The following is a 22,988-nucleotide window of genomic DNA, read 5'->3' on the forward strand; positions in this document are numbered from 1 at the left end:
AGATACTATTGATCAGACCATCACCTAGAGCACTGCAGAGCTCCAGCAGCCATGAGTGCCACGTGGATGAGGTCCTGAGGACAGTGACATGTTCCTGGTGAGATCTCTGCCCCATCCCAGGCACTGCAGTCCTGTGTCACCTCCCCATGTGCCTCAGCAACCAAGCAGGACCTGGTGACTCAGTCTCCCCTAGTGGTGTGGGCTCCATGTTGGCATGCTGCAGACCTGCCAGGGCACATCAAGGCTCTGGACCTTGCTCTGAGCCCCCATGCCCTGATCCTTAAGGAAGCCACCAACCCCTTCCATCGGGTCCCCTGGGCCTCGCAGCCCTCATCCACCCTAGGAGTGCCTCCATCACTGGCTTGCTATAGCTCAAGATGGACAAAATACTTCCATAAAGGGCCAGATAGTAAATATGTCAGACTTCGTGGACCCAAGAGGCAAAATAGAAGGTATCATGTATGTCCTTGTATAAAAGGAGAGACAATAAATTGCCACAAATATTTACTGACAAAAATCTAAATGTAATTCAGTATGATATTTTGGTATTACAGGTACACTTATGAAAAGATGGAATTCTTTTTGGAGGCAGGTAACATTTCCCTTAATTTGGGCTCGAAGTTAGTCTACCTTATCAAGTTGGATATGGAAATGCACCTGTAAGGACCGTTCTCTGCTCCATGTCCTGGCCCCACTAACCTGAAATGCTGCCACTTGGCTTCTGGGACACTAGCCTCCAGGCTCCACGGCAGCTACTTCCCAGCACTGCCGCAGTTCTTGGAGGTCTTATCAGCTACCCCCTCCTGTGACCCGTCTCATCTGTCCATGGCTTCGGCCCTGAGCTCCTGGCTGGTGCATGGCCCCACTGGGGTTATGCAGGACCAGAGCCCTTACCCTGCGTGGGTTCCCTCTCAGCCACAGCAGCTAGCCTGTGCACACCAGCCAGGCACTGCTGTCTCTCCTGCTGCACCTGGAACCCACCTCACCTGCTCTCCTGCCCTTACTGTTTCTGCACCAAAGGTTCTACCCCAGAGCTGCCTCCTTCAGGTCCATCTAGTGCCCCATCCTCCCTGACCAGCCTGACCACACAGCCACTCCCACCCCCCTGACAGTTCACTCCCTTACCTCACAGAAGCCCTCGGTCTCATGCCTCTGCTCCTAGTCCCGCCCACTCCTCACCATCACCCCTGCATTAATCAATCAGGTTTTAACTTCTGTATTTTTTGATGATTTGACTTCTGGGGAACTTGCCAACCTAAGAGAGACTGCTCTCTCAATTTCCTAGAGATAGCAAAGGACTCCCATTCGAGGGAGCCTTTGATATGCAAACCAAGCAACCAAGAACCCGCACTCCAGACCACCTTCTCTGTTGATCTTCTACACGCCATGCAGGCCTGGACAGTCCACCTCCATCGTCAGTCCAGGGCCAGTTACCAGGTGGCTAGGCCAGCCCCTACCCTGGAGCCCACTGAACTTACTCAGATGAGCCAGTCCTAACCCAGGCCTGACCCAGCCTTCCCTGGAGGCCACAGAAAAGGCTCTTGCCCTCTCCGCCCCCTCACTCCCTCTGCCTCCTGACCTACACTGGAGCTCCCCGTGCGGCCTGGTGGCACGACTGTGCCCCCTCCTCTTGGGAACTGGGAGTAACGAATGTTTTCAGGGGCAGATTCCTCCCGCTCTGTTGGCCTCACCGGCCTCAATACAAATAAAACCTCCATTTAAGAACTTCCCCTCTCCCTCCACTCGCCTACCCTGCAGTGGTGGTGCCCACAAAGGCCCCCCTGGTCCCCCACTGTTGCTCTTTCTTTGCAATCAGCAGCCAGGGTGGCCTTTTCAAACATTCCTCAAAACATGTCATTCTTGTCCTGAAACCCACCGTGATCTCCCAGCTCAATTAAGTTAAAGTGTAAAGACCTGCCTATGGAGCTCCAGGTCCTCCCTGGCCCACCCACCCTACTGACCTCTGACACCTCAGCCCCCCGCTTATCCGGCCCTGTCAGATCCAGCCATGCTGACCTCCCAGCCACGCTCAAACATGCCAGGCCCTGCCCTGAACCAGGCTTGTGCCCTTGCTGTGCCCCTGCCTGCATGCCCTTTCCGGGCCTTTGCAGGCCAGACACCTTTGCCTCGTGAAGTCCACAGTGGGAGAGGATGGGCTGGGTTGGGTCAACATTCTGGGAGCATCTGTGACTGTAGAGTTAATTGGGCAAGTTGCATAAGTGGGGAAATCCTACTTAACTAGAAATGGGTGTCTTAAACATTTTATTTTCACCTAAAATGTTTAAATGACATTGATTTGTCTGTCTTTTGATAAAAAGGTTAAAAAGCCTTTCCTCCAAACACGAGTCTGCAGCTCAGAGCTCAGCTCATCTCTGTTAGAGAAACAACATCCTGATGAACCAGCGCCGGCTTCCAGCTTCGCTTCTGCCAAGACAGCAGAACCTCAGGGCCCTTGCAAAGCAACCTGAAGGCAGCTTTTCCTCATTTATGTGGTTATTCTCCCCACATTACTCCCTCATCTGTGGTAGGACTTTCCAAAGCATTCAGCCTGGTTTTCAGAGAGTAGCTCATATTTGGCACTCAAGTTTCATTAGTTTTCATTCAGATTGCTCTGTCAGGGTCTTGAGGTTCCCCAAGAGTCTGGGGATGCTGGGAGCCCTCAACACCCTTCAGGAGGCCCAGGAGTCGACTCTCTTCATGATCAAACCAAGATGTCACTCACCCTTTATCCTCTTGTCTCCTCACAAACGTCCAGGGGATGATTTCCAGTGGCCGCGGCCCACTTCGGCAGCTGATGCAGGACGGGTTTCTGCATTCATGGGCTTTAAAAATCTCTCAGCTTTAATGTCGATATAGTAAATACTGATAGATGTAAACTGCATAAACAAAATCTCTTTGGGATCTTCAAAAAGTCTAAGAGCGTAAAGGGGCCTTGATACTCAACGATTTAACTGCAGTTTTACATCCTCAATCGAATCACACATTTATAATATTAAGCACAACTAGGGTAAGAAAGACTTGGGAACAAACACAATTGCTTTGTGGGAAACAAAGTCAACTGGAGGGCAGTCTGCAGAATGCCAAGAGCACCCAGCACCAGGCAGGATGTTTAGGGGACACAGAGACTGACTCCTGCTAATTGGGGATGCTGGGTAAGAGGCCATCTACTGTACACGTGGTCACATAGTCAGAATGGTGGCAGCTACATACTGAGCACATGCCTAGTGCCAGGCCCTGTGCTAAGCACACCTTCATGTGTCTCCTTGAATCCTTGCCACCGCTCTAGGAGGCTGGTTCCACCTTTCTTCTGGTTTACCAAATACAGCTGGGGGAACTGAGACTCAGAGGGACGAACACCAAGCCCCGATCCCCCAGCTACCCAGGAGCAGAGTTGATCTCCATCTGCTGGTGTTCCGAGCCTGAGTCGACCTGCACTTCTCAGCTCTGAGTTCTCGAAGTCTGAGTTTCTGAAGAGGCAGGTAGAGATGCCAGAGTGTTAGGTGGAGCTGGGTGGGTGCTGTGCCTCCCCGATGGAGTCTGGGCTGGGAGGCCAACGCAGGCACTGGGGGCTGACGTCAGGGGAAGGTGGCATCTGCATGTCCACTCCCCGAGGAAGCAGCAGAACGGGCCTGGTCAGTGCCCCCCTCCCTGAAGCCTGTCTGCTGCCCGGCCTTGCAGAGGACGTGGGGGCAGGGACGCCCTGCCTGTATCCCTTCCTGCCCTGTGCCCTCCTGGTCTGGAGGGAGCTGAGCTGAGTGTGCTGCTGCCCCTCGGGAGGAGCCCCTGACTTTTTGGGAGGTTGAGCAGGTGGAACAGGCTGCTCCATGGACCTCCCACCTCAGGCCGAGGCCTTCTCAGAAGCCAGGAATCTGGGCTGCCCACAGCTGCCAGTTCTGAGCTTATGAAGGGCCCCCTGTGGCCAGCAGCCCCGGGTTCCAGTCATGGTGGAGGAATGGGGAGTGGCCGCCTTCCTCCTCTGGACTGGCCTCCAGATCTCCACGGGGCAGCTGGACACCCCAAATAAGGCCCTCCGGTCACCATGGAGACCATTCGTTCACCCCACTCCCGCATGAGATCATCTGGAGGGCCGCCATTTTCTGCACTTTCAACGCACTGGAATTCAGGAACATTCCAAAGCCAAGCCCTTCCCCAGTTCGAAAGGCAGAGACCTAGAGGCAGCAGGACACCAGCAGACTTCCGTCGGGCCTCTGGAGTCCTTCACGAACACAGCTCTCCACGGCCTCAGCTGGGAAGAGGCCCATGTCCCGTCTACGCACGTTCCCGTAGCCAGAACTGGGCCATGTGGGCAGGCAGTGTATTATGTGTCTATTCCAAATTTTCTGCCCCCCACCAATAGTCCAAGACCAGGAGTGTCAGCTGAGTCAGCATCTTACCCCATCCCCAATGTCAAAGGCCAAGTGCCACCTCCTCCATGATGGCCTCCTGGATTCTACCCTCCCTCCCACCTCCCCCGGCTGAGGAGGCCTCTGCATCTGGTGGGGCTTTGGTTGCTTTCTACAGACTCTGTAGTCCTTTGTGTTTGCATATCCCATCCAGGCAGTGAATCCTGGGGATCTCTACCCCAGATAACCAGCAGTGGAGCGCTGTTCCGGAGGGAGGCAGTGAACAGAGAGCTAGGCAGCTGGATGACAGTGGGCAAGCGATTTGACTTCCCCAAGCCTCGGTTACCCAAGCTGCTTGGGGGTGGTGGACAGGCCTGAGGACTTCAGGGGACCCTTCCAGACCTGCCAATCTCTTTATTGCCATTTGAAAACCTGCCACTTTCCCCACGCTACTTAGGTTCCTGAGACATTTTGCGGAGTGTGTGGAGAAGGGGTGGGGAAAGGGGTGGGGTGGGCAGGGGCCACCCCTTCCCACCCTTTGGTGCTAGGGCAGCTCACCCCAGGAGGCGCCGAAACGCAGCCCCATGCCGCCCCCGTGTGGCCCGCGTTGGCACTGCATCCAGGAAGCCCTCCTTAGCTGCCCTCACTGCCCGGGACGGCGCGCTGGGCCCCTCGGTCTTCCCGCTCACCTCTCACAGGCCAGGGAGCTCCCAAGAACCAAGGGTAACCCCAGAAAGAGGGCGTCCCCTGGTGGAAGAAATAAGGTCTCCGCGCAGCCAATCAGGAGCGTTACTCTGGTGGCGGGGCCCGGCGGTGTGCGCGCCGAGCCCGCCAAGGTGCACCCTGCGGGCTTCTCTGTCCGCAGGCCTTTCCCACCCGGGTCTCCGAGGAACTGCCCCGCAGGTGTTCTCGGGCACAGCGGTGGCAGAGGGGCAGTCCCTGAGCGGGGATCCCGGGGGGCTGGCCTGTCTCCCCGTCCAGGGCTCCCTTCACTGGGTCCAATGCCTGCAGAGCACAGCTTCTGATAGAGTGGAGCCCCTCTAGGCGCCTTTGGACGGGCAGTGGTCCAGACACCTCCTGCCAGCTGCGCCCCGCCTGGGTCCGTAGAGAGCGCTCTCCACGGCCGCCGCTGAGAGAGGCCCCTGTCCGATCCACTCGCATTCCCGTGTCCAGAACTCGGTCGTGTGGTCAGGCAGTCCATCATTTGCCTGGATGGAAGACCCATGGTCGGCGGGCACCTGCGCTGCCCCGTGTCGCTCAGAGCGCCTGCCTGGCTCCAGGGTGCCCTTCTGCATTCGTCCCCATTTCTTAATCTCTTCCATATTTTCTGTCTCTTTATATCTATGCTGCCTTCTGTGAAATTCCCTTACATTTATCTCCCAGTTCACCGAATCTTGTCAAAAACACCAATTTTCCTACCCGAACTACTATGTTTTTAGTTTTTAAATGATTTGGGGGTTATTTGCAGTCGTAGAACTTCAGTTTGGTGCATTTCCAGTCTGTTATTTTTATACAAACTTGTTCTTTCTATGTGATTTTTATTCCTTTGTGTATTTAATCATTTTAAACATATCTTAAATATAATTTATAATCTCATCTGAACTGTCCTGTTATTTAATGTTTTGTAGATGATTTAAATGTATATGTGACTCAAATATGATTTATAATTTTATAAATTATAAAATTTAAGTCATACATTTAAATATACTTTATAATTTTATTTGTATTGTTCTGTTATTACAAGTGCTTGGGGGACCTAATCTTCCAGCTTATGTACTGACTCTCCCTTATTATGAATTGTTCCCTCGTGTCGTTTAGTGATTTTTTAAAAATTATGGTGAATTTTTCTTCAGCTGCTGTTAACATTTTTTTATTGCTGGAGTCCCATGTGTCCCGGGGTAGAAGGTGTCCCCAGGAAAGATTTATCTTTGTTTTGTCCTGAATTCAAAGGGTCATGTCTCCGAAACCAAATTTTACAATACTTTTTTGACTTGGGGTGTCTTTGGTTTGCAGGGAGTATAAATTACAGCGTCCCATATGATTGGGGAGGGTTAGATTTGGAGCCTTTTTCCACCGCACCTTTTCTGAGCAAAATCAAACTTTGTTCCTGAGATTTCTTTCTGGCTTGCCTCGTCCCTCTTATAAGGAGGGGCCAGTCTTCCGGGGTCATGACTTTATGCCAAGTTCTCAGTTCACGTCTGCCTCCTGCATGCCAGGGCTGTACTCCTCTCCCTTATGCATTAAAAGCAGCCTTCCAGCCCCGAGGACACATACTTCCATGTGACACTCCCTGGGCTTCCGTGTTGCCTCATGAATGATCCTTCTGGCTTCAGGTTCCTACTTTATTTCTGGCTCAAAAGGTGACTCCATTCCTTCTCTCAAGCTCGTCTATGAATTACAAAGAACTTGACTATATTTGGGGGCAGAGAGGGCTAGTAGGGCAGAGGTGGGAATTTTCTAATTTTTTGTTATTAATTTAGGTGCTCAGAGGACTTCCTCTGAGTGATGTAAAGCCCTTGAAATTTATTGAAGTTTGCTTTATGACCCAATATTTGGTTCTTTTTATTAACTGTGTATTTAAAAAGAATGTGTTTTCTGTCATTGTTGGCTATTGTGTTGATGACAAGCTAATTGTGTTGCCCACACAAGCTTACTGCTCTGCTATTTCTGTTGAGAGGAATGTGCTGCTGTCTGCTGATATTATTTTTGTCTCTTTTTTGTTGTTGCTGTGTATGTCTCTGGAATAACATTTTCCCAACTTCCACGTCTCTCATTTTCTGCTCTTATTTGAGGTGAATCTCTTGTAACCAACATATAATCAAAAATTTTTTAAAACAAAAACCTGATTCAACAATTTTAGTCTTTCGTGGGGTATTTAGTCCATTTACATGTAACATAATTGTTAATATATTTGGATTTGCAGCTACAGTTTTACTACTTATTTTCTACTGGTTGCACCTGTTTTATGTTGCTTTTCCACACCTTTCTTAGTAAGTTCCTCTTGAGAGTTCCAGTTGGAGTGACGGGAGGTGGGGCTGGCCTCAGGGTGACTGACTTGTCCTGGTTTACCCAGGACTTTCTTGATTTCATTCAGCACTGAAAATTCTGCTTTCTGGCCTGATGGGCCAGGACTGCAGGGTGAGCAGGAAAGAGAGGAGCCAGGGACTCCCATTCTGTCCTGCTGAGTCCCACTCACCTAAGCTGTGGATTGGAATCTGAGGGCTGAGACCTCCCTGCAGACCCCTGCTGGGGTCACCTGCAGGGTCTGTAGGACAAGTCTGGTCCCTGAAAAGTACTGGAGAGAGACCCCCTTCTCGGTGCCTGCAATTTCCAATCTGACATGCAGAGGAAAATCTGTGTGGCTCTGGGTATATTCAGAGGAACAAGAACTTGATGGGAAACTTCCAATAAATACAGAACAGCAGAGAAAAGGGGCAGAGTTCTGCAGCCGAGATGCCTCCCTGATGGTGGGTTGCCTGCCCATCCTCACTGCTGTGCTGCCAGGCACCCACTGGCAAGGCTGGTGGCACAGAAGACCCCCCTGCACCCCCTACCCTGTTTCCTATATAGGGAATTAGAGTATATTCACTCAAATTTTTTAAATAGTGCACAAACACCTTGGCCATCCATTCAAGCCGGTTGGATGGATGCACTCTGTCCACCCTGCAGGGCTCACCCCAGGGCGCTGGGGAGCGGTCCTTGGAGCAGGATGGAGCCTCCCTGGGAAGTGGTGCCTTCTCCAGCCCAGGGGTAGCAGTGAGGTCAGCATGCTGGAACTCGGAACTAAAGGGAAAATCATCACCACGCTGCACCCAACCTCAGCCATATTTAATGCATTTCCCTGTTCTGATGGTGCTCATCAGCATTTTTCAGTGTTTTCCTGATAATGTGAGAGATTTGTGGGATGGGCTCAGGAATTGGGACAAGATCACTTCTCAGGGGCCAAGCCTGTATCTCCCCTTGTATCCCTTTCGAATGGTCCCCCTGCTTTAACAAGAAGTGTCAGAGTCACTCCTCACCCAAAATCATATTCATAACACTTCACACAAGGCAGTGGGCTGTAGAGCACGGGCAGGTGGGCCGGCTCCTCCGTCTTCCGCCTAAGACCCTCTGCTGGCGAGGGCTCAGTGGAGAGAAGACCAAGGGGTGAGATCCTGTGAGTGTGTGTGAGGAATCTTTAGTAAGTGAGCTGTCCCTCTGCCAGAGCCCTGCAGAGGCTCCCTGCTAGCTCAGGTGGACGCTGAGTCCTTCCCGCCACCCTGAGGCCCTGCCTGGTGCGCCCTCATCCTCTCCGACCCGCTTCCTCCATCTCTCCTCCCTCCCTTGCTTGCCCCAGGCCCAGGGGTCCCCCGGCTGTCCCTCAAACCCCAGGGCTGCCCCCACCTTAGAGCCTCCTGCCAGGAACACTCCTGTCACCTGCAGTAAGGCCACCGAATCGTCCTGCTCTTTTTTTTGGCATAATACTTTTCATCCTCTACGCAATTATCATTTACTGACCAGGTCGGCTTATTGATTCCCACCTCCCGCTAAGTAGCTCCGTGGAGGTGGGGAATTCTGACTCTGCTCCCCAGATCTGCTATTGCAAGTTCCCCTGATCAGAGCCTGGCGCATAGTTTGTGCTCCATCAGTACTGCTGAGTGTTGGATGAACACAAGGCCTGGTCGGCCACTGCAGGAGCTGGAGTTTTGTTCTGGTCACTGGGATATACCAGTGGAGAGTGTAAGCCAAGGAGCCATGTGACCCCCATATTCCACCTGCCGAGTGGAGGGTGCGCGAGGCGGGGCCTGAGCAGGCAGATCCTTGTCCCGTGTGTCGTCCGATCCATCCCCGAGCCGCGCTGTCAGAGGTCTTTGTCCCATGATGGAGACAGCTGTACGTCTGCTGTCCAGCGTAGCAGCCGCCAGCCAATTGTGGCCACAGAGCACTTGGAGTCTGGCTGGTGTGATGGAGGAGCCTTATTTTAGATTTCATTTTAACTAATTGAAATTTAAATAGCGACGTGTGGCTAGAGGCTCCAGATGAACACTTAGTTCTAGAATCATGGTCAAGGGTGGTAGCCACAGAGATGGTGGAGGAGGTCACAGGGGATGTATTTGGGAGAGGGACCCTAGAGATTGTACTGATAGATTACATTCAGGCGTGAGGGCGAGAGGCCTAGGTTCTGGCCTATCAGAGACAGGGAGAGCTTGTAGGGCGTGGCATGGATGGGAGTGGCATCTAGGTCTTGGCTGCCTGAGTGTGGGGCCCAGCAGGAGGACTGGTCTGCAGAGGAAACTGGAGTCGCCTGCTGGGAGAAGCATTTTCATCCTGAGGATTGGGCAAGACTGCAGAAGGAGAAAGCAAACTGGCGCTGAGAGAGGCAGTCACCCCTGACTCATGGCCCAAGGTGACTAGTTTCTGTTTGCTGTGATCAGGTGAACGGGGATGGACTCCCAAGTTAAGTCCAGGTATAGAAAACAAATACCTGTTATGCATGTGTCTTGTGTCCTGCAAATTCATTCCTGCTATAAATGCTAGCCTGTGGGCCAGAGCCCAGTGTCTTGGGCTGAGGGATATAAAGTCAGATTTTCTTCCACAAAAACTCAAATGGTAGCAGCTGGGCTAAAAACCAATGTGACTGGAGGTGAGATTTTATTGGTGATTAAGTTTGGGTCATGAACAGATGCAAATCAGCTGGGTGCCTGATCCTCTACAACTGTCCTGTGGGATCGGAGTATGCTTATGACAACGGCTAAAGAGCTTTGAAAATCTCGAGATGGATTTAAGCAATGAAATTAACAGAGGGGAAAAACATCTTTTGGTTATATACACTACTGTATAGTACACGGTTTCCTTAGCACACTTCAATCCCTGTTCCTAAGTGCTGAAGGTTTCAGTTAAGCCGTGAGCCGAGTGTTTTAGGCAGTTAGGTCTTGAGTGTTAAGTTCCAAGTGGCCTCTGGGGCCTGAGCCATATCTTGCCCCACAAGGTCCCTTAGGAAGGCCCTACCAGCAGGCAGGCAAGGGGATCTAACTTTGAAAGTAGAGTCTAATGTTCCACAAATAGACTTAAAAGGACCCCAACACGCTGGGATGACCTGGAGCCCAGCCCTTTTACCCGTTGACCCTGAACACCCCCCTTCTTTGTCCCCAGCTGGGACAAAATACACCATTCACACATTTTATACAATTTAGGTGATTTCCTTGACAAGTAGGACATAAACTGGAAATTCTCAACCCAAATAAGTGGTTAGAATTGATGATAAAACATAAACAATACTGTATCATTGATTTTATGAATTGTCGCTCCCAGTTTGCAAGCATGGACCTAAAGGGCCTCTGAGAGCCCGACCTGAGGACCCTGCCTCTGTCTCTGGGTCCCCTGGCAGGCCCAGCAGAGGGCAGGCTGGCCCTGGGAATGTGCTGGAGACAGCTCCAAACGGAGCCCAGCAGGAAGAGCTCGACGGATGCCTGAATCCAGGACTCCCTCCAAAGGCCTTCTCGCACAGGCCCCAGCTTGTTCCCCATCTGAGCTCCCCTCCTCCAGGGCTCAGCCCTATTCCAGCCACTGGGCCTGGAGCACCTGTGTCCCATGTGTGTGGGGAGGCTGGGGTTCAGGGGGGCTGGGGGCCAGGATCCTCTAAGAGGGCTGGCTTCCTTCATCCTTCCTGCTGCCCTCTTGGGGCCTGCTCACCTGGTCACTGCTATGCCAGTGGCTCATAGCCAGCTCCAGGCCTGCTGAGTCCTTGCGGCAGCCCTGATGCAGCCCCACACCCTCTCTGGTTCCAGCCCCATCTTGTCTAACTGGCACAGAGGTCAGGGGCCTGCATTCTGGAGCAGCCTGGCCCAGGTCCAGGTTCTGCCATTTAGTGGCAAAGTGACCCTGGCTCTTCCTATCTTGGTTTTTTAAATCTGTAAAATGGACCTAAATGAGTTAATATTTGAGCAGTGCTTAGAAGAGTGGCTGTTATGTAATTTGTGAGATTAGACAGATAGATATAAAATATTCTAAAGTCATGGAACATTCTGGTTTCCCATGTGAAACTTTTGGTGATCCCAGTATACTTGGGGTGCAGGTGGGAGGGTGCAGCCCGAGCTGGGTTGATCCACTCACCAATCAGAAACCTGATTGTGTCTGAGCTTTCTCAGCCTGCAGGCAGACAAGGTGAGACTTGTCCCTCTCCTGGGCTTACTGGCTTCTCCGTCCAGTCTGTTATGCTATATTTCTTTGAAAGAGATTTTAAACTGCAAAGCTCCCACCCCAAAGGGCTCTGGAAAGAAAGGGGATTGAGTTTTCTTGTTGTTTCTCTTAAATGCTTAGAGGTTGAGTTTCAGCCCCAGACTGGAAAGGTAAGGAAACCCTGAAATTATAGACAGGTCTGGATCATTCCACCAGCCCCCTGAGGTACACACGGCTGCTGAGAGCCACCGGGAGCCAGGAGGCCTCCTCACTGCCCCGATGACGGCCTGGGCACAGGCAGGGGATACTCAGCCAGGGCTTGCATGCAGGCCAGAGATGCCAGGGCAGGGATGGGGCAGAGGATGTACCTGGTTAAATCCCCCAGGCCGGTGTGTGCTCCCAAGGTCCCCACAGGTTCCCCCAGCCCCATCCTTGAGCAGCCATTCTTTCTAACAAAGGTCACTGGGAGCAGCTTCTATTTCCCTCTCTGCTTAAACAGCATGGGCTGGCATCCACTGCATGTCACATTTTACTAGGCTTTGCTTCGTGGAAGGGCCCTAGGGTATGTGCATTGTCTGAATTCCAGCACAAAACCATTTTGTGTTCATCATCCCCATTTTGTCTGATTTCCTCTGATTCATGTAATTAGTTGAAATATTAATTATAAAAAGATGGTTAGGCACATAGAGCTGGAGATGAATTGGTCTGGCCCCTTCATTTAATGAGGACGAAGCAGGCCTGGTGGGAGAGTGACTTGCACTAGGTCACCAGCCCCTGGCAGAGCAGGGCCTCCTGAGCCCCACCCTTGGTCCCTGGGGCTGTCTTGTCTTCTGTCACTGATGGGGCTTGCAGTTCCAGTACTGATTCCAGCGCAAGTAGTAAAGCATTAGAATGACCCCCAAACTCAGGAAGCCTGGCAGAGGCTCAGACCCTCTTGGACAGGAAACCTGCTGTGGTGAGAAGCTGCTATTTAACTGTGGGTGGGATAAGAAGGGGGCCCAAATTTCTCCCGCTTGAGTCATTCATCAAGTGGGGACCCCAGTGCCCTTTGTCCCACAGGGGTGATGGGTGACATGGGGTCTTTGCCATCACGGAGGCTGTCCTCAGACTGGACAGGGACAGTGGTGCTGGGGGCTGGTGCATGGGAATGAGGGGTGGCCACGCTGCGGCATGCAGGCTGGGGTCAGGAGAGTAGCCTCTGTGTAAGCACCAGGGTCCTGGGCAGTTCAAACCTCAGTTTCCCCATCTGTAAACAGGAGCAGGGGTGATACTACGACTTGCTTCACTCCCTTTTGAGCTCTGAGAGCTTTGTTAGCAGGAGAGTGCCAAGAGGAGCCAGCAGTTATTTTGCCCTATCCTGCCCATTTGGGTGGTTGGAGTGAGGACCAAAAGGATCACGTCACTAATGAGAAAGTTATTAAACAAGGAGGCCAGTAGCCCGGATGTGGGGGCCTGTGTAAGCTGACTGCACCCTATGCCTGAGTCAATGCACTTGAGTCCATGAAAATGAACCGAAGAATGACCCGTCACAGACAGACAACTGACCCTTCCCCAGTAAGGCAGCCAATTCAGCTATAGCTAAACAGTCAAATAGGTTCCTTGCTTGGCTTCCCCGTCAGAATTCTCTCTAAAACCCTCTCTTCTGGCTCCCGCTCTTTGCCACTTTAGGTCTGGCACTGGCCTGTTCAAATCAATGTATGCTCAATTAAACTCTTGAAAAGGTGCCTCAGTTTACCTTTTACCACTAAGCACTTTGCACAGGGAGCCATCCTCAGCCTCCTCCAGTCCTGGTAGGGAGACCAGGTCTCTGGGTGGAGATGGGGACAGGGCGCTCAGGAGGGCGGCTCAGAGGATCTGCAAAGATTTTCAGCCCCAGATGCACATTTCCATGAACACCTGCTCTTGCTCTGGAGCAGCGGTAGCTAGAAGCCCAGGGGGGCCCCCACGCCCCCTGCCCCTCCAAGGCTGCTGGGTTCTGAGGTTGAGTGCCAGCATAATGAAGAATGAGATGGGCAGGCCTTCCCCTTCCTCCTGAAATCTGAGTCTGAAATATTGCATTACCGAGCCTCTGCAGGGCTGTCAGGGGAAGAGAATTCTAGTTTCTAAGGGCGGAAGTTTCTAGGTCCAGGGTAAGCTAGGAGCTCAGCCACTCCTGATGTGCAGGGAGAACAGCCCCGCCACCATGCTAAGCTTTTGTATATAATGAGAATGTGAGGATTTGAGTACCAGATGTGAGCATTGGTTTGTAAATACCCATGGCTTTTTGCAGAAGGCTGATATTAATCTCCTTGGAGCTGCAGTGCGTGGAGGGCCCTGTACGGGCATGCGAACCACACAGCACAACACTGCATTTCCTTCCATCTCTTATCCAAGCCATGGAAGGTCTGAGCTCCTGAGAGTGGGCCGCGGCCCTCCCTTAAATAGCCGTGGCATATACGTGTGTGTCTGGGAGGGACCTAGGTAGTGGTGTCCCTGAGACTTGGTTTGGAGTCCATGGGATTGTTCTGCATTGATGGGGATGCTGCCAGAGAGTGGGCTGGGGCAGCTTGGAACCTCTTTTGGAAGTTTTGGAAGAAGGATTCTAGTCTGAGAGCTACTGTCACCAGCCACGTGGTCATGGGGAAGCATTTCCCTCCTGGGCCTGCAGTTTCTCATCCACTATCATTAATCAAAGTCATTGCAACATCTCTCCCAGGGCTGTGGTGTGGGGTGAACCGGGGCCTGCCCTCTTCCTGGGGCCTGGGTTGGGATTGAAAGAAGGGGGGGAGCCCCGGTGTCCCAGGCTGGGGCCATACTGTTCCAGGGGCACTGTGTGGAGGGGCAGGGGCTGCAGGCTGTGCACTTTGTCCACAGAGGTACTCCCGTGCATTTGTTTGCTTACTGCCTTTCATGTAACTTTTCACTTGAAATAAGGATTCTGTAGCTCTCTATCATTTGGAAATCCTCAGATCCTGAGCACAGAGGGTTCTCCTGGCTCTAACATTTGATGATTCTGCAATAAGCCCACCACCTCGGTTTGCCCAAGACTGAGGCTTCAGGGTTGAAACTGGGGATGTCCCAGGCAGCCCAGATGAATTAACCACCCTGTCATGTTCTCACTTGAGCAGCTTATCTTTTGAGGCATGAATGCTTTGGAGAGGGAAAGACACACCATTTAGAAAGCTTCCTCGATATCTGTAAGCCAAGAAAAACGGGATCAGCAGCCCAATACAGTAGTAACACTGGATAGGAAGGGAAGGAAACGCACCCATCTGTTTCTGAAAAAGCAGCCTTTACTTTAACTTGCAAATCTCAGAGCGGAAGCCAACTGGAGCCAGGGTTGGTGTGACTGATGGGAGTCCAAGGGAAGGGGGAGAAAAGAAGAAGAATTTCACACTGAATCTCTTAATCTGTTTTACAAAGAGACTCATAAAACCTTAATATAGCCCTGGAACTGTCATGTTTATAGACATGGTCATCAAGCCAGCACAGCAGCGCATTGCTTGGAGGGTCCAGACAGCTTGCAGAAATGCACTGGGGTGGGACGTGGATTGAGGTGGTGGAGCCACCTCCCGGCAGGGTAAGATGGGACAGCCAGCGTGTCTCAGTCCAGACCCCACTGTGCCAAGGAGGCTGAACTACAGTCTAGTGCGGGGCTCCTGGCCACTTGCCCTTCTCAAGAGCTCTGTCATGCCCATCCCTCCCCAAGTCCTCCAGGGGAGGGCATGCAGCCCAGGTGTGGGTAAGGCCCTACCCCTGGTCCCTAGAGCAGTGTACTCTTCAGAGGAGGTAAAGCTGCCCATCTATGGCAGTGTGTGATGAGATGTCAGCTCTAGTACAGTGGATACAACTTGAGATGAATTTGAGAATGGCTGGAGGTAGCTGAGCAGGAAGTGGGGCTGGCTCTGTGGACAGGGGGCTTCCTGTGACTTCCTGGGGAGGGGACCCCGGCTGGGATGCAAAGCATTTGGGAAGGTGGAAAGGGAGGGCACTGCAGGCAGGGGAAATGACATGAGGAAGGGAAGTGAGGTATGACGCACATGGTGGCAGGCAGAGCAGGGAGAGGCGGGCACCCAGAGAGGAGGAGCTTCGTTAAGGGAAGATGAGAGGTGAGCCTCACCTTAGTCCTGGCCTTGGAGACAAGAAGACAAAAACCCAAACCAGAGCTTGTCATGCAGTCTTACAGTCTAGACACTTTCTGGGTGGTGAGCTTGGAGGTGAAGGTGCCGGAGCAGCACCTGCCAGCATCACGGGCCCAGCCGAGCCCACGGAGGTGCAGTATTCAAACAATTGGAACAAGCCACGTCCAAGAGCAGACCTTCCAAATCGCGTTCTGCTCTCTTCTCTCTGTGCTCCCACCACTGCTTAGGAATCTGGGAATTGGCAGGACTCTGTGTTAACGGCGTTTTAATCTTTTCCTGTTATGTGCTTTAAAGAAGTCATTTCCAAACGTTGGTCTCTGTGGAAAAAAATGAAGAAAGAACTAAGTGTTCCCTGGTTTAAGGCAGAATGTGAAAATAAAGAAAATATGCATTTTTCATAAAGCTACATTTATTCAACTTAACGTAATACCCTTCACACTGAGAGGGCTCTGCTCTTGGCTTCACCATTCAGCAGGTGCCCCTTATTGCAGGCGTGGGGATGGCTGGGGGGCCATGTGGGTTGGTGGTGATCTGTTTTGTTTTAAACTGGCAGCCCAATGTCAGTCCCTGATTAAACTTAAAATTGAAAGTCCAGCTACTGAAATTCTGAAAGCTGAGAACCACCGATGAGACCACTGACTGTGTCCCTGGCTAGGCATATGCCAATATAACTTGGAATGTTGACAGAGAGACATTAGGCATCAGGAATACAGAAGAGCCTGCACTGTGGGTGACCAAGACCTGGCTGGATGTGCTGTAGGGCGTCCCCTGGCAGGTATGTGTCATTATGGTGATGACAGGTGGGGACAAATTAGGAGGGGTTTAGATGATACTATAAGATTGGAACCTACAAAATCTTTGTGAAAGTTTGTATCTTTGAGACAGGCTTGGGATGGGGAAGAGTTTTCTCTCCTTTGTCCCGACACAAGTTGGATCACAAAGTCTCCTAAGACGCTGAGAGCTGGCCCCCTCTCTGAGCCTTCTGTTACCTTTCCCTGGCTTTCCTCTGGCCAGGCCCTATCCAGAAGCCCCTAGAGTCCAAAAGCCAAGTTGACATGTGCATCTGGAGTCTGTGCTGCCTTCTTTCTGGATGAGGCTCTAGTTCCTAAAACCTTGAAAGGCCCCATCCAAATGGCCCCAAGACACTCCCAGGGCCTGTGCTGGCCTCCCCCGCTACATCTCTCCCAGGTGGGCCATGTTGTCGTATGTGTACCTCTAGGCCCACAGCATGGCCAGAGGGGGGTGATTTGCAGTGTTGGGGAGAGCATAGACTATGAGTTGCTGGGAGGTGGCTGTACGTATGCCTGAGAGGTGGCCTGGGAAAGCCAGATAGGAGAAGGGAGAGAAAGGAGGGTAGGATGTGGGCCACCTATTGCCACACTGCACATTCCACAGTAGAACCCAAGGAGAACTCATGGAAATTACAAATATGACAGCATAGATTTACAAAGTCCATAGAAGAGTCAGAAGATAATTGTAAAAAGGAAAGAAGGAAGGAAGGAGGGCAGAAAGGAAGGAGGCAGGGAGGGAGGGAAGGAAAATAAGAGAAAAAAGGTAAATAAATTAGAATTCAAGTTAGAAAGTCTAATGTTTGCAGAAGAAAGCCAGGAAAACACAAAGAAAATGGAGAGAAGAAAATTGTCAAATAGACAATTCTTAAATTCTTCTGTTAATCTGATGTCTTCATCTGGGTGAAAAGTAAACATGTCAAGTCAATGGCCAAAACAGAGCCCCGAACCCTCCGTTGCCCCGCCCGCTACTTGTAACTCCCTCCAGCCCAGGCACGTGGCCCCCACGACGTGCTGCCTCAGTGAACAGCACAGTCACAGGCCCGGAGAGGGAGGTGGGGACAGAGACAACAACCCGCTGGCCATTCTGTTTCTAAAACCATATCCTCAACTCAGGTAAATTGCTAGGAACAAGGCAGGGTTGACAGCCACACTATTTCCCTGGCAGGAGGTCATGGCCCGAGGTCATGGCCAGACTTGATCAGCTATTTAATGCCTTTTGCTCCTACCCACGCTGTTTCCCAGCAGATAGTTGAGCCCATCAAGCCAAGTGACAAACAGAAAGGGACCAGCATAAACCCATGCATAGACACAGTAAGAAAAAAACAAGAAGGGGAGGAATATAGTAAAAGTCACATGAATAGCATGCTTCTAAAGAGGGGTTGCTCACTTCCCTTCTTGAGAAGGGAAGGAGGAGCTCAGATGAGAGCCCCACAGTCCGAAAGAAGCTGCAGAGGTAAAGGGCCGAAAAGCTGGCGTGTATGTAAGTTTCACGGACAGTGTAAGGTTCTCTGACAATGAGGTGACACTAAAGGCAAGTTGACAGAGCTTAGGAAACAAGCAGAAGAGAAAAACAAAACATGACAGAGGAACCACGTTCAAAGCAACAACAGCCTGAAAACACAAGTTTGCCACAATCATGCCGAGCAAACCTGCACAAAGATGCAAAAAGAATTGTGGAGATGATTTACATGGAAGCCAAAGGCTAAGTGGTGTTTCCAAAGAAGAGAAGAGATGGATGGAACAGAAAAAGCATTCAAGGGAATACCAGAAGTGAACATTCCAGAAGGACTTGGACCTTCTTTTCATCAAAGTGCATTGTATCGCAGAAAAAAAAAATGCAGAGAGTAGTCAATGCTGAAATATGACTGTGTTTAGCTGCTGATACCATGAACAAAAGCAGAATGCTATAAACAACAAAGCCAAGCAAAATGAAACAAGACAAATATTCCCCCACAACATTCATAAGGTTTGTGGCCAAGTCTACACAGTTTGGAGGAAAGGAAATGTGACCCATTGGTCACATATAAAAGGCAGCAAATACCTTTAAGCATGTGGCAGACAGTGTGCAAAAAGTCTTTTTTGACAGAGCCCTGAGGAATCAAAACACAAGTCTCAGAAACAAGGCACCATGCTAAAAGGATTGGTCGTGAACATAGGTCCATTCGATTCTGGAATTTAGATTCAATTCTCAGAATTATGTTATAAAACAGAATGTAGATGTTACAGAGCTAGCCAGTGTAAATAAGGATGCCAGCAACCCAATCTGAAGGGGAGGTGAGGAGGTATTTCCCACAACTTTCCTATAGGAAGTCAAACTTGAAACACAAGTCACATCAAAATAAAATAACCTCAAGTTCTGATTATTTTTATACTCTTTTACTTGCTTAACTTGGAAGGGATCTTTTGATCCTTTTATGTTGCTTGATTTTCTCTTTTTTTGAGGGAGCAGGAATTTTTTTCAACAAAAAATGTCACTACTCTTAAAACGTTTCTGTTTGAGTTTTCTCTTTTCCATCTGGTTTGTTTCATTAAAAAAAAGGAAGGACTTTTCATGCCTTTGAAAGGAGGCTTTCATCCCCAGGGTAAGGAAGGAGCTGAGAGCTGCAGACCAGAGCCTGCGAAGGGTGGCTGGGGTGTCTCCCTACTTCCTGCTGAGTGGGGCTCAGGGGCCTGGGCCAGGCTAAGAGGCTCTGTGGGCATCTGATTCTGGGGAAAATTGTGAATGGCGAGCAGGATGGGGTACTTGGCATAGGGGCTTGCTTCCTCCTGCAGAGCACTAGGAGGTAGGCAGAGGAGATGACTGGCCAAAGCCCCACTGAGAGGACATTCCTGGGCATCCCTCTTGCTCCCCACCCCCTGATTTCCACGTCAGTAGGCATGGTGCGTGGTTTGGGGGTCAGACTTTCCCAGAGCAGCAATCCTGTCTGCTGTCCTCCCTTTCTCCAATTTCAACCCATGTCCCCTCAGTCTGAGGATTAAGCAGAGAAAAAATGGGGGTGCAAGTTGGGGGAGGGAGAGACAGAGGGAACCATTCATTCATTCATGCCCTGAGGACATTGTGTCCAGGCTTGTGTGTCCCTGGGGACACAGAGATGGGTCTTGCCCTTTTAGGACTCTTGGTCCCTGACCACAGGGTGTAAGGAGACCATGGGGGACACTCTCACATAAGACTCAGGTTCCATGGGAGTTGGGGGTGTGGCTATGTGCTGGGCATTGTCCCCAAAGTCACTCCAGGCTGGGAAGAGGGCAAAGAGCAAAAGAGGCCTGGGTGAAGGGGTTGAGCAGCAGGAGACAGCAGACTAGGTCCCATTGGGTGTCTTCCTGGCTCTTCCCTGGCTGAAGCTTCTGGGTCCTTAGGGTGACTCCCTGCTGTCTTCCCTCCTCCGGGCCATGCTGATTGGTCCAGGCCTGGGAACACCTGACCTGCTTGGCCCAATCAGAGTGAAATGGCACCAGGAAACTCTGTTCAGATTCCAGCTCCTTGATTGGTTCGTTGTGTGAGCTTGGGCTAGCCAGTACTGCTCTGTGCCTCAGTTTACCAGTGTGAAATGGAGCCACGTCCACCCACCACATTGGATTGTGGGAGGATCAGATGCAGTAACGCATGTAAAACATTTGGCACTGTGACTGGAATCCAGATAGTGGCATAGATGCACCCAGGGAATTGGAGGTGTCCTGGGTCCCTGAGGGCACACCTCATCCTGGTTCTCATCTTCCCAGAAGCCTGACTTTTCCCTTCTTCTTGGAATTCATAATCCAACTTGAGTTTGGTCGGATTCCTCTTTTTGCTAGTTCAGTAGTGCTGGTGTTGGGGGTTCTGTTACTTGCAGTGGTGTCCCAGATGGCAGGACAGGGATGTGATGTGTAGAGGTGGTGGGCCGGAGGATGCCTTCTAGGGCCCGATGGGCAGGAACAGAGCTGAGCAAGCTTGGGCTCTGGCCACTCACATGAGGACAGAGTGCTGGAAGGGGCAACCAGGTGGGAGGCAAACCAGAGCCAGGCTGTCTGGGATCTAAGTGGCAGGCAAGATGCAGAAAGGCAGAATGTGCACAGAGTAGTTGCTCCACCAGAATCAGCTTCCACCTTCACGCCATCTGGCCCTGGTGAGCCCCCAGGCCCCCTATCAGTCTCTGTTTGGGGTGGGTATTAAAGTAGGTGATCTCCAGAACCCTTTCCAGCCCAAGAGACAGTTCTCTGGGGTAAGTGATGCACTTAGCATGGACAATTTATAAAGCATAATGCCATTTATGCTTCTGTAGGCACTCTTCAGAGCCCTGGATTGGCATCATTCCATTTAGTTCTTATTTCCTAAAATCATTTATGGGAAAACTGAGGCTAGAGGCTGGAGCCACTTGCCTAGCAGTTAGTGGCAAAGGTGCTTATCCCTGGGCTTTCTACCTGTTCACATTTCATCAGTATATTCATCTGCTTATTTATGAACCCGTTTCAATAATGATTATTTTTTCCCTTCACTGGTGACAAAATATCAGACGGAAGTAGTTGATTTATATAAAGGGAGAGAGGGCGGAAAGAAAGGAGCCATAATAAAGGGCCATGTCAGAAGGGCTTGGCTGGCCAGAGGCATGGCCCTTAACGGAGAGCATGTTTGGGCAGCACCTCTCTTGCTGCGTAAGGAGAGAGGAGACGTTGGGCTAATGCATATGCATGTGAATGCTGACACACATGCTTGTGTTATGTCTGCCTTTTTATTGTTTTCTCTGGTGTGTCTGCATTTCATATATATAACATTGTGCTTCCATTGTCTCTTTTCATTTAAAATTTTGAAAAGCCCAAGATTTAGAGACATGTATAGAATCAAAAGCTTTTAACTCAGCGATTTCACTAAAAAAATGAAATGAAATAAAAATAAAATAAGGTGCCTAGCTTCCTAAAGAAGAGGTTGTCACAGCTGTCCTGGCAGCTCCCCCTGCATGCCGCACCTCCACCTCCTGCCCCCTGCCTGCCCCGGGTTGTTATTGTTCATCCCATAAGCCTTCCTGGCCTGATCGCTCAGGCAGCTGTTTGCTGTGTGGATACAGAAGGAAAGAGCTCTCCCTTTAGAGAGAATCCAATTATCTGACCCTTTGTATCGAATACCCACCTGGAGAATTTTAATCATTCCAGCACAATGAAAGATTCTGGTGGTTCTCAGTTAATTTCCATGACTGCATTTTAATCTCCATGATTATGCAGTTTTATTATCTCCCGTAGATAAACATGGACCCTTTCTGAGCTGTTCATTGCCGGCGCCTGTGGGCCAAGTGCCCTGCAGTCTTAGGAGAGGATATTGTGTCTCCAGCCAGGATGGGTCCTGCCTCTTACTTCAAGGGGATTGATCTGCACATGTACACTTAGTTCCTTTGGCTTCATTATTGTTCCTTCTATGATAATGACCTTGCTGGGTCAGACCCGAGGCCGGCACTATTTCCCAGTGGCTGGTGGCACTGCTTGCAATGACCTGCTCAGATTCTCCCTTGCCACCCCCAGTGCCTCCCAGGGGGGTTTTACCAGGTGGAATTAGCAGGTGTCAGGCCAGCTCTGGGTGAGCAGGGGATAGTGGCCATGGTCCAGGAAAAGCTCGGAGGAGAGGAGACGTAGGGCGGGGAGCGGAGGGGAGGGCCAAGGTGAATATTTTCAGCGAAGGTCTGCTCCCTTTCCTCTGTTTCCCAGTTTGACCTTGGCTTTAGGGGTCCCTACTTGAGGGTCCTCGTTGTGCCTCAGTTCCTCTTTGGCTTCCCTCAGTGTGTCCCTCTTGGCCCTCTTCCTGTCTAAGGTGGAACCACTGGGTCTCCACTTCCGGCTCTACCAGGACAGCCCAAATGTCACCTCACATCTCCTGGCATGGACGGACGGTCAGTTCCCAGGACAGTCACCACGCAGGGCAGTCTGCGCTCTGATATGAATTAGAGAAACAACGGCAACCCCAGGTGGCCCGGGGGGGCTGGAGGGCTGAGTGAGGGGGACAGGTCATCTTCTGGAGGACATGATGCTGAACCAAACTTTGAAGGGCAAATGGGAAACACCCGAGTGATGAAGGGTGGTGGGGGCAGTCCTGGCAGAAGCAACACAGGCTAGAAGGCCTGGAGGCTCATGCTCGCACAACAGGGGATTCTAAGTCGTTAGACCAAAGGTGCCTGACAAAGATGGTGACAGGTGGGGCCAGACAGATTTGGGGGCCCAAGGACCTTGAAGGTCTCTTCATGTTACACTCAGGACTACAGGGTACAGATGTGTGGGTTGTGTACTGCACCATTGTAGGATCATCCCAAGACCTGTGCAGTGCACAACCTGAGTAACTGAACAGGGTGACCCTGCTCCACTGAGGGAAATGAGCGCTGGCCTGGTGGCAATGGGAAGTCTGCAAAGGCTTGTAAGCAGGAGAGGGACACGGTTATAAATGTGGCTCTGGAGAGCGAGTTGGAGGAGACAGCAGGAACAGCAGTCAGGGGGAAGCCACGGTGCTCTAGGTGAAGGTGACAAGGGCTCCTCCCAGGCAGTGCTGGCCAGGAAGGAGAGGGAGGGGTGCTGCATGCGGGGCGGAGCCTGCAGGGCTTGGAGCCCCACAGTGTCAGCAC

The sequence above is a fragment of the Manis javanica genome, chromosome 7 (genome assembly GCF_040802235.1).
Source record: "Manis javanica isolate MJ-LG chromosome 7, MJ_LKY, whole genome shotgun sequence".
NCBI lineage: Eukaryota > Metazoa > Chordata > Mammalia > Pholidota > Manidae > Manis > Manis javanica.